Consider the following 15139-nt stretch of genomic DNA (forward strand, 5'->3'; position numbering starts at 1 on the left):
GGGCAGCTTGGCAGAGGTGTTCGTGGTGCACACAGCAGAAGTGGCGTTGGAGACAGGGGTTTCATGACAATGTTGTGGACTGATTTTTCAAATACCGCTCACACAACTGGTAATACTGCATCGATGGAAAGTGACAGGAGACAGCAGTTGTCAACTATGGTTACAAACTACTTTTCCTCCCATATCGATGTTCTCCCACACAGGTCATTCCCCTTTGACTATTGGGCCGCTAAACTGGACACCTGGCCTGAATTGGCCCAATATGCCTTAAAGGAGCTCGCTTGCCCAGCTGCAAGTGTGCTATCGGAAAGAGTCTTCAGTGCAGCTGGATCAATCCTTACAGAAAAAAGGACCCGTCTGTCAACCCAAAATGTGGATGATCTAACCTTCATTAAAATGAACCACGCATGGGTTTCCAAGGATTTTGTCCCACCTTCCCCTGATGACACATAGGGTGACAGAAAAATGGCTTGCTTTGGTCCACCTCTTCCTGGTACTTCACCTATTTCGCCTTTTGCATCAGCTGAATGTCCAACATCAACATATGCCACTTTCAAAAACTCCCTAACTGTGCTGCCTCCCCCCCCATGGCCGGGGTCACCACCTACCGCACGACACCGTGCGAGTGCCGTTGCCCTGGACAGGTGGGTAGGCCGACTCTTGGGTGCGGGCACTGGCACAGGGTCCCTCATAGTGCAATCAAGTGTCTCTGACGGCGGTGGTGCACACCCGCCGTCAAACACACCGCTGTACTATGAGGGGCCCAGTGCCAGTACCGACGCCCACGAGTGGGCCCCCCTTGCTTGGGCAGGGCCCCAGCATTTGCAATCTTTACCTCTCCCTGCTCCTCCGCTGTGTAATCTGGGCCGTCAAATCCATACTGTGCCTGACACCGTCTGAGCCTGCCTCCTGAGACATATATTTTGAATGTGTACGCTATCCATACATGTTATCCGGGGATACGGTACCCTTTCTAACCTTTGTGCAATGACGTGCAATCCATACTGGGCCTAACACCGTCTGAGCCTGCCTCATGCTGTATAGACATATATTTTGAATGTGTACGCTATCCATACATGTTATCCGGGGATACGTTACCCTTTCTAACCTTTGTGCAATGACGTGCAATCCATACTGGGCCTAACACCGTCTGAGCCTGCCTCATGCTGTATAGACATATATTTTGAATGTGTACGCTATCCATACATGTTATCCGGGGATACGTTACCCTTTCTAACCTTTGTGCAATGACGTGCAATCCATACTGGGCCTAACACCGTCTGAGCCTGCCTCATGCTGTATAGACATATATTTTGAATGTGTACGCTATCCATACATGTTATCCGGGGATACGGTACCCTTTCTAACCTTTGTGCAATGACGTGCAATCCATACTGGGCCTAACACCGTCTGAGCCTGCCTCATGCTGTATAGACATATATTTTGAATGTGTACGCTATCCATACATGTTATCCGGGGATACGGTACCCTTTCTAACCTTTGTGCAATGACGTGCAATCCATACTGGGCCTAACACCGTCTGAGCCTGCCTCATGCTGTATAGACATATATTTTGAATGTGTACGCTATCCATACATGTTATCCAGGGATACGGTACCCTTTCTAACCTTTGTGCAATGACGTGCAATCCATACTGGGCCTAACACCGTCTGAGCCTGCCTCATGATGTATAGACATATATTTTGAATGTGTACGCTATCCATACATGTTATCCGGGGATACGGTACCCTTTCTAACCTTTGTGCAATGACGTGCAATCCATACTGGGCCTAACACCGTCTGAGCCTGCCTCATGCTGTATAGACATATATTTTGAATGTGTACGCTATCCATACATGTTATCCGGGGATACGGTACCCTTTCTAACCTTTGTGCAATGACGTGCAATCCATACTGGGCCTAACACCGTCTGAGCCTGCCTCCTGAGACATATATTTTGAATATGTACGCTATCCATACATGTTATCCAGGGATACGGTACCCTTTCTAACCTTTGTGCAATGACGTGCAATCCATACTGGGCCTAACACCGTCTGAGCCTGCCTCATGCTGTATAGACATATATTTTGAATGTGTACGCTATCCATACATGTTATCCGGGGATACGGTACCCTTTCTAACCTTTGTGCAATGACGTGCAATCCATACTGGGCCTAACACCGTCTGAGCCTGCCTCATGCTGTATAGACATATATTTTGAATGTGTACGCTATCCATACATGTTATCCGGGGATACGGTACCCTTTCTAACCTTTGTGCAATGACGTGCAATCCATACTGGGCCTAACACCGTCTGAGCCTGCCTCATGCTGTATAGACATATATTTTGAATGTGTACGCTATCCATACATGTTATCCGGGGATACGGTACCCTTTCTAACCTTTGTGCAATCACGTGCAATCCATACTGGGCCTAACACCGTCTGAGCCTGCCTCATGCTGTATAGACATATATTTTGAATGTGTACGCTATCCATACATGTTATCCAGGGATACGGTACCCTTTCTAACCTTTATGCAATCACGTGCAATCCATACTGGGCGTGAGAACGGCTAGCGAGCTGTTAAGCAAGCTACAGCACCTGTCCAGACAAGTACAGGGATTCCCTAGCGAGGAGACTTATTTGATTGTTTTCAATGTTGGGACAGCAATTTTTGGGGAGCATTATACTCTGGAGAATGATAGATGGGGCCCACCATACACTGGAACATTCCAAAGGTGGACATCAGACACTGGAGCAGCATTTACAGGGCCCATTATACACTAGAGCATTAGAAATGGGGCCCATTATGTTTGGAGCATTATTTGGGCCCATAAGACAGTGGAGCTTCATCCATGGGGACCAACATATACTGTAGCATTATGTGGAGCTCATCATATACTGTTTCAAACATTATATGGGACCAATGATTCTGTATGGAGAAATAGATGGGCCTCGTCATGAGATGTAAAAAGTGAAGTATTTTTCATTGTACTATACCGCTATTTATCTGCCGTATCGGAGCATGATGAGTTGTGGTATGTGTTAAAGGGGCGCTCTTTCGCCCAGGGCACCTGAAAACCTTCAGCCAGCCCTCCCCCCCCACAACTTTAGCCAAATAACACCCATTTTTCAGTGCGTAACTTATATTATGAAGTTAATTAAGGTTGACAAGCTTAAGTAAGAAGAATTGATGCTTTTGGCATTCAAATGGGCACTGCTGGTGTCTTTCCTGTCCTCCTCTCACTGCCGACTTTTATTCCCCATTGACTTACATTTGGTTTCGTGTTTCGGGACGACCCCGACTTTTCCCTATAATCGGACGATCTTGCTCGACCCGACTTTTGGAAAAGTCGGGTTTCACGAAACGAAACGCGACCCTAAAAAACCAAAAGTCGCTCAACTCTAGTGGTCACAACTCCTCTTCCCAAGCTTCCCTATACTTTTATCTTCCTCTCTGACTCAGAATGCACTCTAGTCTGGGGACAAGCTTCTCACTCGTCCAGTTCCCAGCACTGACTGACTGAAACTCTAACTAACTTCCTCCTCCTGACCAGATAGAGCAGCTCCCCTCAAGTCAGGTTCAGAGTTCCCCCTGCTGGCCTAGAGCAGGATCTGTGTTGCATGCTGTGTATACCTGGCCAGGGGATCCCTCCTTGCTTCAGGCCTGACATTATCCCCTGTGAGGAAGGCAATGCCCTTGTGGCTACCGGACTCCTGTGGTGCCACACTTACAACAGAGATAAGGGAGCAGAGCCAAGCTTACTACAGAGATAAGGGAGCAGAACGGAGCTTACTAGGTCTACTACATAGATACGGGAACAGAACCAAGCATACAGCATATATATGGTGCCTGAATCTAGATTACTATATCGATAGAGTACGAGAACCAAGCTTACTAGAGAGATAATGGGAGCAGAACCAAGCTTACTAGAGAGATATGGGAGCAGAACTGAGCTTACTAGAGCTATGGTGGAAGAACTGAGCTTACTACAGAGATAAGGGAGCAGAATCAAGCTTATGTGATAATCATGTGGGAATAGTGGATGAGGGCAGGTATATCTCGCCCAGATTCCTTTCCTATGTGGCCTAGTCTGGTTAGTATCGCACCTGCTTGCTAATGAATAATGGGAGGTGGATATAAAAGGATGCCAGGTGGTTGTGTGAGTGTCTCAGCCTGGGAACACAGAGAGCCTGTCTGTGTGAGAGACACACGTGAGTGAAAGCAGTGCCCACTGCAACTGTGGTTTGGCTGGACGGGAGAAGCCCGCCAGTTGGTAGTTAGGTTGTCCATTGTTTAGTTAGTGCCGGACAGGCAAGGATTTGTTTTATGTTTTTTTTCTTTATGCATTGCTTTCACCGTTAATAAACCTGACCCAGTGTCAGTTATACCCGGACCCCGTCTCTGCGCCTGAGTTTCATGCTGAACGCACGTGACCTTTGACCCCAGCAAAGCCGATCCCGGAGTGTTTTATCACACTTGCTACAGAGATATCAGACCAGAACCAACTAGGTCTGGTATATAGATACGGGAACAGAACCAAGTTTACAGCATAGATATGGTTTCAGAATCTAGATTACTACATTGATAGAGTCCCTGTTCCCACCATATGTATAGTATGATGGCCCCAGTTCCCCCATATATATAGTAGGATGGCCCCAGTTCCCCATATATATAGTAGGATGGCCCCAGTTCCCCATATATATAGTAGGATAGCCCTAGTTCCTCCGTATATCTAGTAGGATGGCCCCAGTTCTTCCCATATATAAATTATGATCGCCCCAGTTCCTCCTTGTAACGCCAGTGTGTTTGTACTTTGCTTCCCCGGCGTTACTCTGCATGTCTGCATTAACCCTTTGCTCCTCTCCTCCTAACTAGCAGGGATACTGTTGCCTGTTACCGTTATGGATTCTGCTCAGGTCCCTGCCCCGCTGCGTAGCCGTACATGCGTGCGTGGCTCCGCTGCTTTGCAAGACCACCCACTGGTGCAGTCCCTGGCTGCTGCTGTGGAAAGCTATCGGTGGGTTAATAGGTCCTCTACATTGTGTATGGCTTACCACGTATGTTCAGGCTTGCAGCTCTCGCCAGGTGTCCTCTGCAATGCTGATTTGTTTGGCCTTGCTTAGGGTGCGCGCGGCCACACCTCCCCTGCTTTTATGAGGAATGGGTGTGTGCTACAATTGCTGCTCCAGCCTATGACTGTGAGGCAGCTGGTATATAAAGTTCCCTCCCCCTTTGGGGCATCGCCAGAGCTTCGCATTGAGTTCCTGAACCTAGCGATGTGAGTATGTGTGTTCAGCTCCTACTCTGATTGTGATCAGTTCTGGGGGAGCTGGTGCTCTTTGTCCCTATGTGAACTGTGTTTTGCCACCTGCCAGGAGGCAGAATATCCTGGCCCTCGGCCCTGTCCGCCTTCCCAGGAGGCAGAATATCCTGGCCCTTGTCCGCCCTCCCAGAAGGCAGAATATCCTGGTCCCTGTGTTTGTGTGGAGTCTTGCCTTGCACCTGTGTCTTGTTCCCTGAATCCTGGATCCTGAATTTGTTCCTGCACCTGACTCTGTCTGAATTGTGTCTTGTTTCTTTGCCTGCTCTGGGGGCAGTAATACCAAGATCGCCCTTCCTGGAGGCTGCATATCCAGGCCTGTCTATGTTGTGTCTTGTTCCCTGAATTCTGGACCTGCTCCTTTACCTGACCCTGTCTGAACTGTGTCCTCTGTGGGATGTTCCTGAGGTCCCTTCATGTCTTGAACCCTGTGCCCAGTGACTGTGACTCTTTGCTACCTGACTTGCTGTGATTTAACCTGGGTTCATCTAGGAAGTAGGAGTCCGGTGTGTCCGCTGGGTTTCTGCCACTCTGTGCTCAGCTGGGGATTCAGTGCAATTCCCTGCCAGTTCCAGTCCAACCCGGCAGGGATTGCACCAGACCGCTGGGGTTCCTTTCTAGGTCGCTGCCAGATGACCGGAGCCTGATGACCACGGCCTGATGTCCGGTGTCTGACGACCCCTTCCAGATGTGCTGTGCCTGATGTCCTCTGCCAGATGGCCGGATCCTATGCTTCTCTGCCCGATGTCCGGAGCCTTCCGTTCGCTGCCAGTGGTCCAGAGCCTGATGACTGAGGCCTGATGTCCATAAATGATGCCCGCAGCCTGATGTCCGGATCCTGTCGGTCGCTGCCAGATGTCCGGAGTCCGATGCCAGTGTGCTGATGCTCTATCTAAGATCCGAGTCCTGATGCCCTGCCTGTATCCTGATGTCCAGTCCATGTTCCTGGTGTCCTGATGTCCGTGTTCCTCGTGTCCTGATGTCCGTGTTCCTTGTGTCCTGATGTCCGTGTTCCTGGTGGCCTGATGTCCGTGTTCCTGGTGGCCTGATGTCCGTGTTCCTGGTGGCCTGATGTCCGTGTTCCTGGTGGCCTGATGTCCGTGTTCCTGGTGGCCTGATGTCCGTGTTCCTGATGTCCAGTCCGTGTTCCTGATGTTCTGCCCGTGTCCCGATGTTCCGCCAATTATCTGAGGTCCACCCAGTGATGACGTCCTTCTCGGATCGGTGTTTGATGTTCTCCTGCTGAGCCTGTGCTACGCCTGAGGCCTGAGAGAGAGGCCGTCCTAGTATGCCCGTGCCAGAGGATCCTGGACTGCATCAACCCATGATGACTCCTGCCATCGTCTGACATCTGTCCTGGGTATGTGTCTGATGTTCTCCTGCTGAGCCAGTGCTATGCCTGAGGCCTGAGAAAGAGGCCGTCCTGATATGCCCATGCCAGATGACCCTGGACTGCATCAACCCATGATGACCCCTGCCATTGTCTGAAGTCAGTCTGAGGTTGGTGTCTGATGTTCTCCTGCTGAGCCTGTGCTATGCCTGGGGCCTGAGGAAGAGGCCGCCCTAGTATGCCCGTGCCAGACAACCCTGGACTGCATCAACCCGTGATGTCCTCCTGCCTTCGTCTGTTATCCTGAGACGTGTACCCTTCCCTGATGTGCAGAACCGAGAGCCTTGCATAACTATTTTGTTTCTGTACCATGTCTTGTTCAAGTAAACTTTGTCTATACCTGAAGTTGTGCGGTGTCGTTCTGCCTCCTCGTCCACATGCTCAGCTGCCACAGACCCCGGTCTCTACTCTTCCCTCGTCTGGGTATGCCAGGGTCCCGCCTGTGGTCCAGTGGGTCCACATTCCGTTCCCACCTGGGATGCTCGCCCCACGTCGGCGTGGTCGGTCGACGTGGAGGAGCCGGCTCGGCCGCGAACGCGGTCGCTAGTCGCGACACCCCTATATATAGTTGCTTCTCACAAAATTAGAATATCATCAAAAGGTTAATTAATTTCAGTGAAACACATATTATATAGAGTCATTACAAACAGAGTAATCTATTTCAAGTGTTTGTTTCTGTTAATGTTGATGATTATGGCTTACAGCCAATTAAAACCCAAAAGTCATTATCTCAGTAAATTAGAATACTTTATAACACCAGCTTGAAAAATTATCTTAAAATCCAAAATGTTGGCCTACTAAAATGTATGTTCACTAAATGCACTCAATACTTGGTCAGGGCTCCTTTTGCATCTGAATTGTTGGGTCTGGTGTCTCTCATCTTTCACTTGACAATACCCTTTAGATTCTCTATGGGTTTAAGGTCAGGCGAGTTTGCTGGCCATTCAAGCACAGTGATACTGTTGTTTTTAAACCAGGTATTGCTACTTTTGGCAGTGTAGACAGGTGCCAAGTTATGCTGGAGAATGAAATTTCCATCTCCAAAACCTTGTCGGCACAGGGATGCATGAAGTGGACCTACACCAGCTGGCGGCATGGCTCCCCAAAACATCACTGATTGTGGAAACTTCACACTGGACCTCAAGCAGTTTGGATTGTGGGCCTCTCCACTCTTCCTGAAGACTCTGGGACCTTGATTTTCAAATGAAATGCAAAATTTACTTTCATGTGAAATCAACACCTTGGACCACTGAGCAACAGTCCAGTTCTTTTTCTCCTTGGCCCAGGGAAGGCCCTTCTCGTCTTGTCTATTGTTCATGAGTGGCTTGACACAAGGAATGAGACACTTGTAGCCCATATCCTGGATACGTCTGTGTGTCCACAGCAGTCCACTCCTTGTGAATCTCCCCCCAAACTTTTAAATGGCCTTTTCTTAACAATCCTTTCAAGGCTGTGGTTATCTCAGTTGCTTGTGCACCTTTTTTCTACCACACTTTTTCCTTCCATTCAACTTTCCATTAATATGCTTGGATACAGCACCCTGTGAAAAGCCACCTTCTTTAGCAATGACCTTTTGTGGCTTAGTATGTTGGTCACAGTTCCCCCCCATATATATAGTAGGATGGCCCCAGTTCCCCCCACACATATAGAATGATGGCCCCAGTTCACCCCATACATATAGTATGATGGCCTCAGTATACCCCATATACATATAATATGATAGGCCCAGTTCTCCGATATATATGGTATGGTTGACCCAGTTCCCCCATATATACACAGTTGTGGCCAAAAGTATTGCCACCCCTGCAATTCTGTCAGATAATACTCAGCTTCTTCCTGAAAATGATTACAAACACAAATTCTTTGGTATTATTATCTTCATTTATTTTGTCTTAAATGAATAAACACAAAAAGAATTGTCCTAAAGCCACTCCCACTCCCTGCCGACTTTGCTTCCCCATTGACTTGCATTGGGTTTCTGTCAGAGACACTGCACTACACTTGCTCATAGAGCCAGTGCGCGTGTCCTGAGTACAGAAGCAGTGCTAAGAGTTACCTGGGGAGCAGGGCAGCAGAGGTGACCGGGCGTGCTTCAACTATTAGTGTCAGGGTCCAGTCAGCGCTGGAAAGTAAAGAGGCACGGGACCTGCGGACACTGAAAATGAACAAGCTTGAACGGGACCTATGGCTAAACCACCAGAGGACCAGAGAGGTTGGTAACTAAGCGGATTGCAGGCCCGTGATCCTATCCACATAACTAGCAGTAGCCATGGAGCGTTCCTACGATGCCCTAGACGCTTCGTCACAGCCGGAGAACTATCTAAGCCTAAAGACAGAAAGGTGAAATCTAAACTGCCCTGGAGCAGATCCCCAAAGGAATAGACAGCCCCCAAACATATGTTGTCGGTGAGACAAGATGAGACACAAACACAGGCAGAGAACAGACTGAGCAAATGGGGGGGGGGGCAAGCTGTCTAGACAGGACAGGACAGAAAAGATACTGTCTGCAATCACACACAAAACCCTAAAAAAGTCCAACACTTCTGATATACAAAAAACCTGGGGTCACATGACCTCACCCCCGCTAGATCAGCACTCTGGTATGAACTGGAAGCAAAGCAAAAAGATACTAACATGACAGGGGACTGAACAAGCTGCAACATATGAAGCAGGGCCCAGCGCTGCCCTCAGCAGGGAGCACGCTGAATCCTAGCAACAAAGCAGAAAGCAAAAAAAAGGCAAAACCAGATTAGATGCAAAGGATTAGCAAAAGAATCACTTAGCTGAACAATGCAGATCAGGCAGGGGACAAAAGAACTCCAAGTGCACAGGGAGGAAATCACCAGCAACCTCAAAGAGCAGCCAGCTCAATTATATGCACCCAGCTAGTAATCCCAGGTTTCCAATTATCGTCGTCAGGTGGGGATCTTCCGTCCACCTTGCCAGCTCCACTAATCTCAGTAACCACCAGAGGGAGCAGAGGGAGCTTCGGCTCAGAACTCCGATCAAGAGAATTCACAACATCTTCTGCTATAAACTGCTAATGTATGACCATTTTATGTATATTTTATAAAAGATATTAACAGTCATATCTATACATGTAATATTAAATTCAATGCGCCGTTATTTAGGAATGGAAGAATACTTATAAAAAGCTGGCATACAAATATGTAACGGAATCTTGTTCTTCTACCAATTTAAAGTACTTACAACATTTGGGTGGCATTGTGAACCTGCCTACATGCACAATGTTTGTCTCAAAGTCAAGAAAATTTAATGTCTGTACATTGTGCACAGGGGATTTAAGGTGACTTCAGATCATACTAGGTTCCAGTAACACACAGATAGACATAAATGTGCAAATAGACGGTGCAAGCAGGGCCGGACTGGGACTAAAATTCAGCCCTGGCATTTGAAGTTACACAGGCCCACTAGTCACATGGTGACTATATAATATCTTTGTACACTTGTAGTTTACAAGAAGTGAGAGGAGATTAACACAACTATATAACATGTAGTCACAGCTGTGCCCAGTATTTCAGCTCAGTCCTATTTATTGCTTTTAGGTACAGTACTCCTCCCAAATCTCTGTCCCCTTTTGTATGCATGATTACAGAATTCCTGGCAGAACTGCTCTTTATTGGGCAACCAGACCCCCTGGTCATAGCCGCCCCTATCATACCTCCCAACTTTTGAAGAAGGGAAAGATGGACAAAGACTGCAAATTTTTGGCCACGCCCAGCCACACCCATTTCACAACTAGTCACACCCATGTCCACACCTAATCGCACCCATTTAGCACTGCTGATCACACTGACTGGTACTGAGGGCACAGTGGCTGGCATTATGGGCACACTGACTGGCACAAAGGAAGAGAGAAAACAGAGAGAGAGAGAAAAAAGAAAACAGAGAGAGCGAGAAAGAAAGGGGAAAGAAAGAACAGAGAGAGACAGAGAAAGAACAGAGAGAGAAAGAAAGAAGTAAAGAAAAGAAAGAAAGAACAGAGAGAAAGAGAGGGAAGAAAGAACAGAGAGAGAAAGAAAGAAAGATTAGAGAGAGAAAGAAAGAACAGAGAGAGAAAGAAAGAACAGAGAGAGAAAGAAAATGAGGGATAAACAGAACAGAGAATGAAAGAACAGAGAAAGAAAGAAAAAGAGAGAAAGAAATAAAGAAAGATTCTACAAAGATACTATAGCAGCCCAGCTCCCATTGTAGTACCCACCTGAGCCTCCCGGTGCAGGACCTATCATGATCCGCTCACATGGCCGACATCCCCGATTCCAAGGCGATCCTGCTGTCTGCGCTGTCGGAGGAGGACACGGTGATGGATCTGAAGCATTCCTGGTTCCATCACAATCTCCTCAAGAAATTATCTCATTTCCGGTCAGCTTCCAGCACATCACTTCAGGTGGAACGTCATATGTGTGTTTTAAAATGCTCCTCGGGGCTCCGCCGTGTACTCCTGTGTCCGTGGGAAAAGCCCGCTTTGTATGCTTTGTACACACTTGGCTCCGCTCTGTACACATATGGCTCCACTCCATACACGCGCGGCTCCTCTCCGTACACCTCGCACACGCGCAGCTCCTCTCCGTACACCTCGTACATGCGCGGCTCCTCTCCGTACACCTCGTACACACTGCTCCGCTCCGTGCACCTCGTACACACGGCTCCGCTCCGTACACCTCGTACACACGCGGCTCCTCTCCGTACACCTCGTACACGCGCGGCTCCTCTCCGTACACCTCGTACACACGGCTCCTCTCCGTACACCTCGTACACACGGCTCCGCTCCGTACACCTCGTACACACGGCTCCGCTCCGTACACCTCGTACACACGGCTCGGCTCCGTACACCTCGTACACCCGCGGCTCCGCTCCGTACACCTCGTACACCCGCGGCTCTGCTCCGTACACCTCGTACACACACGGCTCCGCTCCGTACACCTCGTACACACACGGCTCCGCTCCGTACACCTCGTACACACACGGCTCCGCTCCGTACACCTCATACACACACAGCTCTGCTACATCCACACTGTAAATCCTGACCCCACACATACTTACCTCAACCAGCACCATGACAACAGCAAAGCAGAGTCTTGCAGACGGTAGAGGCAAGGCTGAGCGCACAGGACATGTGATGAGGTCACAGGAGGGGCGGAGTCAGGGGTGACATGATCGGGGGTCTGGACAAAGGCTCCTGATCATGTGACCCCCTGACTCCTCCCCTCCTGTGACCTCATCACAGGTCCTGCGAACAGAGCGAGCAGGCAAGCGAGTGCAATGCTGTGAGTGGCTGCGGGGGGAGGGGGTCTCATGCTAAGGCGAGGATGGGGTGCGTGGGGGGGGCGTGGCGGCTTATCTCCCTGCAGTGCAGGAGGGACTTGAAACTATCACCGCCGTGCCCGCAGAGGGCCAGCGTCAGGAGCAACAGTGGCCGCAGCAGCTGGCAAGCGGCCAGATGATCGGGCGCTGCCGCCCGCGGCCCACGTGACAGCGGCCCAGCGGGAAAATGCCCGGTTGATTCTATTGCCAATCCGGGCCTGGGTGCAAGAGTGACAACAATAGATTGAAGCACGCATTGCACTGTAACTTTAAATCGGAAAAATCTTATTTTTGCAGTATTATACAGTTGTGGCCAAAAGTATTGACACCCTTGCAATTTTGTCAGATAATACTCAGTTTCTTCCTGAAAATGATTGCAAAAACAAATTCTTTGGTATTATTATCTTCATTTATTTTGTCTTAAATGAAAAAACACATAAGAGAATGAAGCAAAAAGTAAAACATTGATCATTTCACACGAAACTCCAACAATGGGCCAGACAAAAGTATTGGCACCCTCAGCCTAATGTCTTAAATGAAAAAACACAAAAAGAATTGTCCTAAAGCCAAATTGGATATAATTCCACACCAAACATAAAAAAAGAGGGTGGACAAAAGTATTGGCACTGTCTGAAAAATCATGTGATGCTTCTCTAATTTGTGTAATTAACAGCACCTGTAACTTACCTGTGGCACCTAACAGGTGTTGGCAATAACTAAATCACACTTGCAGCCAGTTGACATGGATTAAAGTTGACTCAACCTCTGTCCTGTGTCCTTGTGTGTACCACATTGAGCATGGAGAAAAGAAAGAAGACCAAAGAACTGTCTGAGGACTTGAGAAACCAAATTGTGAGGAAGCATGAGCAATCTCAAGGCTACAAGTCCATCTCCAAAGACCTGAATGTTCCTGTGTCTACCGTGCGCAGTGTCATCAAGAAGTTTAAAGCCCATGGCACTGTGGCTAACCTCCCTAGATGTGGACGGAAAAGAAAAATTGACAAGAGATTTCAACGCAAGATTGTGCGGATGTTGGATAAAAAACCTCGACTAACATCCAAACAAGTTCAAGCTGCCCTGCAGTCCGAGGGTACAACAGTGTCAACCCGTACTATCCGTCGGCGTCTGAATGAAAAGGGACTGTATGGTAGGAGACCCAGGAAGATCCCACTTCTTACCCCGAGACATAAAAAAAGTCATGCTGGAGTTTGCCAAAACTTACCTGAAAAGCCTAAAACGTTTTGGAAGAATGTTCTCTGGTCAGATGAGAAAAAAAGTAGAGCTTTTTGGGCAAAGGCATCAACATAGAGTTTACAGGAGAAAAAAAGAGGCATTCAAAGAAAAGAACATGGTCCCTACAGTCACACATGGCGGAGGTTCCCTGATGTTTTGGGGTTGCTTTGCTGCCTCTGGCACTGGACTGCTTGACCGTGTGCATGGCATTATGAAGTCAGAAGACTACCAACAAATTTTGCAGCATAATGTAGGGCCCAGTGTGAGAAAGCTGGGTCTCCCTCAGAGGTCATGGGTCTTCCAGCAGGACAATGACCCAAAACACTTCAAAAAGCACTAGAAAATGGTTTGAGAGAAAGCACTGGAGACTTCTAAGGTGGCCAGCAATGAGTCCAGACCTGAATCCCATAGAATACCTGTGGAGAGATCTAAAAATGGCAGTTTGGAGAAGGCACCCTTCAAATATCAGGGACCTGGAGCAATTTGCCAAAGAAGAATGGTCTAAAATTCCAGCAGAGCATTGTAAGAAACTCATTGATGGTTACCGGAAGCGGTTGGTCGCAGTTATTTTGGCTAAAGGTTGTGCAACTAAGTATTAGGCTGAGGGTGCCAATACTTTTATCTGGCCCATTTTTGGAGTTTCGTGTGAAATGATCAATGTTTTACTTTTTGCTTCACTCTCTTATGTGTTTTTTCATTTAAGACAAATTAAATGAAGATAATAATACCAAAGAATTTGTGTTTGCAATCATTTTCAGGAAGAAACTGAGTATTATCTGACAGAATTGCAGGGGTGTCAATACTTTTGGCCACAACTGTATGTTTTTCAGCTTAGTAAAAATCTTGCTAACACCCATGCTCTAGTTTCTTTTTCTCTTCCAGATTCATCAGAAACCGACACCTGTCATAATCTGAAGCCTGGTGATTTGGTAGTTGTGAAAAGGCATGTCAGAAAGCATGGACAAGAACCCTTGTATGACGGTCCCTATCAAGTCCTCCTCATCACCCAACAAGCCAATAGCAAATAAAGGGGGCAAAATATTTTGGTTTTCCACATTTTCTGTATTATTATTGGTAGAAATTAAAGTTAAAGTTAGAAGATATTCAAAGGCTCAGAGATCAATATGATAAAGACAATGATCATAATAAGGACAGTTGGTGGTCTGACACCTTCTCCTTTCTCAATCCAGCCAATTGATTTAAGGGAATTGGGGGCTGGATAACTGGGATTTTACAAAGCTTGATGTATATTGCTGACTGTATCCTTGTTGTATATGTGATACTAAAACTTGTTCTTTGGTGTATTTCTGTATGTATTAGGAAATTCTGCACTAGGATAGCTAGCGATGATACCAAAGTCATCGTTGCCCCTGCTCTTCTCTTTACCGATCTCAAAAGGCTACTTGATGAAGATGTTGAAGCCAAGTGCATGGCTACCTTCAAAAGATCTCCACCACCATCATCAAAAATTGTTATTTGTAAATTGTAGCATACGGGGAGATGGGTGCGCTGCAACAGCCATGACTGATAACATGGCATCAGCCATGTGAAGACCAGTACCCCTTGAGCTTATGGCTTGGGATAGCACCTCTGATGCTGCATATTAGATAACTAAATTTATCTAGGGGGGATTGTGAAGTACAGTATTCAGTTGTACGGGACATCTTGTTCTCCAGACCTCCATTTTAGTGCTTGCGACGCCATTTTGTTGCTTACGAGTTAAATTTTGTAGTTAGGTGAAAGTTTGCGGTTGTTAAGAAACCAGACTGTCCCAGTCTGAACAAGATATGATATATGAGACCCTGATGAATGTGCTATTGTTCTATTCTCTGCGTCACGTAGCTAGGAACATATTCCGATTTTCT

The sequence above is a fragment of the Dendrobates tinctorius genome, unplaced genomic scaffold (assembly GCF_039654945.1).
Source record: "Dendrobates tinctorius isolate UK_male_01 unplaced genomic scaffold, ASM3965494v1 ptg000036l, whole genome shotgun sequence".
Taxonomy (NCBI): Eukaryota; Metazoa; Chordata; class Amphibia; order Anura; family Dendrobatidae; genus Dendrobates; species Dendrobates tinctorius.